A 2987-nucleotide genomic window follows, 5' to 3' on the forward strand; every position below is an offset into this window, starting at 1 on the left:
GAGTATCCTTTATCCCATCAGTGTGCATGCAACAGGTAGCCATACCTCTTCTCTTTCTCCTCCCCCTTGCTCACATGAGTAGGTCATCACTTCTCCTCCCAATGGCGCATCTTCCATTTCTCTCATGCAGAAAACTGCAGAAAATGTTCCCACTTAATTCCCTTTACAAGCCCCTCTTATTCTCCAATGCAACTCTCCAATTGCATGAGTAATGAAGGGCTCATGAAACAGCCATGCATCACCCTTTCTCCCTTATTTCTTTTATGCTCGACACACACAGGAGCTGCCACTCTCTTCCCATGCAAAACAACTACTACAAATAATGCTCTCATTTGATTCCCATGAGACACACACCTGATTTCAATAGCACCCATTTACTCCATCGGATTTACTCTCTTCATTTGCATGCATCCATACAAGAAATAGCAGCCATATATTTTCCCTCTTCCTCTCTTTCTCATGCACAACAACAGCTTTATTTCCTCCTCCATTTCTCCTTCACGCACACTGCAGATGGACAGCCCCTCTTCCCCTCTCCTATGCCACCATTGTCTCTCCCTCATGCAGAAATAACCACAGCACTCCTCCCTTAATTCCCTTTGTTACACCTCTCTTTCATGCTCCCTTATGTCAGCTCCTTTACTCCATTGCATGCATGCACATAACTACAGCAATATCTCCTTCCTGTATCTCTCACGCAGGAGGCTCCCTCTCCTTCTCCTATAAATAGAACCCCCATTGCCCCCTACAATTTCCCTTGCATTCCTGCTGTTCTACTCTCCCTAAAGATATCTCTTGGACACCCCTCCCTCTTGCAGGTGAAGAAGAGGACACAAAAATACAGCCATGGCTGCCTCCTTCCCCTTCCCTCTCAGTGCAACAATTTGGTTTTGCCACTACACATCGAAACTCATCACTGGAATCCAGTGCATCATGCCACAGTAAGGAGTTTCTCCTTCTCTGTTCTTCATCATGAAGCTCATATTCACTGTCCCCTCTCTGTTGTGACTCCCCAGGGCTACATAGCAGAGCTGCAGCACTTCATGGATGCCACCCTGGCATGCCTTGTTGTTTTCCCGAACCAGCAGCCCCATCCCGTCGATCGTCAACCGCTTTGCTGTCCATCATCAGTGTTGAACGCCATCGAGCTCATCCCTGGCAACCACGAACCATGATGTGAGGCCCTCTCCCCTGTCCCCATCCTATATATATGTTCTTTTCCATAAATCGTGAGCCATAATCCGAGTTTGATCGAATTTCGGCGAAGTATCCCTGCAATTGTGTTGCTATCCTTTTTGGACAGCAATGCTGATGCCGGTTACCGTTCACTTTCCTAGTGATCCAGACCTCTAGTCATCATACCCTTTCATAATGATATAGCTCTTGATGTTGTACACACCTCCACAAATCAGTTTGGTCATAGGAGCCATGGTGCCAAAGTTATTGATATCGTTGTGCTTGCTGCTCCTGCATCTATGCAGCAGCACCCTTACCGATTGGCATGCATATTCTGGGCAATCCGCAACTCCATTTGACAATACCTTGGATCAACAAATGTATCATATATTTGCACATGTCTCTGTAAATTTTTATGGCCATAGAATCTAAAATGAAAGATATGTCACACCTTTTTGTGCTCACTGTCCCTGCTGCCCAGCAGCAGAGTTCCTGCTTGTTAGCATGCGCATTGTTGTTGTTTCGTCACTCCAATAATCATGCCCTTCAACCACAATGCGTATAATATCCCTATATTATCCACAAAAATATGCATCATCATACGATCTGCAATGTTTGGGATATTAATGTTTCGGCGCTCGCTACTCTGCTATTCTAGCACCGGTGCAGCACTAAATTATTTTGGTGTTCCCCACTAAACCACTATTCAAATCATTGGTCCATCTTGCATGATTGTGTATATAGTTGTCGTACACAATTCACCAAATATCTATCCTAAAAGCTTAGCATACATCTGTCTTTTGTTGGAAAGAACCGTTACTACCCATCGCACATGCATGCTCAGCCAGTGCATGGATCAATATGATCACATATCCTATCGATTTAGCTTTTTCCTTCAGCACTGCTGGCCGTGATATGTTCCCATATAACCTCATATGCAGCAGCACTCCATCATATATATGAAGTAATTAGAATGAAGAAACCTTATGTGCAGCCTTGCTTCCACCTTAAGTCTATGGTCGCAATTGCACTCGCAAAGTTCTAGCCATGCCAACATCATAGTTGTCCTTCTTCATTGTGTTCTATAACAACAGATAAATATTCTTGATAGTATCTTATCATACCATCTCACTCATGCATACTCAATGCCATGTATATGTTTCATCTCATCATACTTGCATAGTCATCCTGTGTGATCAAGCCCTTGAATCTTCATATGCTTACTTTATTCTTCATAATCTCTAGTCTATCTTGTATACAATCCTTCGACAATTACTCTTCATCTATAAATCCTTATTCTCAAGTCTTTCAAGTTAGCCCACATACATCATGTCTATTCTATTCCTATCATTTACCAAACACTCTAACTTCTACCTTTGATCCTTCATGCCCTTTTATAGTAGTTCCGCTTAGTTGTTTATGCGCTCAATGATCGTAGTTACAACCCTACGTGTTATAAAACCTTTATATGATGTTTTACAATGATTGATGTACTGTTTTTAGGCTTGTCTGTGATGCTTGTGATGGTTGTTGCTATCGTTAGAAGAGGAGCTCTACAAGGATGATCAAGAAGTTGGAAGTTGCATACCAAGCAATTGGAAGGCAAGTGTAACATGAGTTCCCTTGTCACCTAATAACTATTTAATCACCTCTTCATGTGCATGTGTCCAATATGATAAACCCCTAAGGACTTTACCTAAAACTATTGTATCTTGTATCCTTGTTTACCCTGGGGTTATGCACTTGGGTAGTTTGCTTAGTCTGCAATCACCAAACTGTATAATATTAATATTGATTAATGATTATGGAAT

The 2987-nt window shown here is 42.4% G+C and overlaps 1 long non-coding RNA gene across 1 annotated transcript; it reads left to right on the forward strand.

The window, feature by feature from the left end:
• LOC110432035 lies at positions 763–2987 on the forward strand. Its single transcript, XR_002449496.1, has 3 exons — positions 763–941; positions 1017–1176; positions 2680–2987. It is a non-coding gene; the product is annotated as an uncharacterized LOC110432035 (long non-coding RNA).

The sequence above is a fragment of the Sorghum bicolor genome, chromosome 1 (genome assembly GCF_000003195.3).
Source record: "Sorghum bicolor cultivar BTx623 chromosome 1, Sorghum_bicolor_NCBIv3, whole genome shotgun sequence".
In the NCBI taxonomy this organism is placed as follows: domain Eukaryota; kingdom Viridiplantae; phylum Streptophyta; class Magnoliopsida; order Poales; family Poaceae; genus Sorghum; species Sorghum bicolor.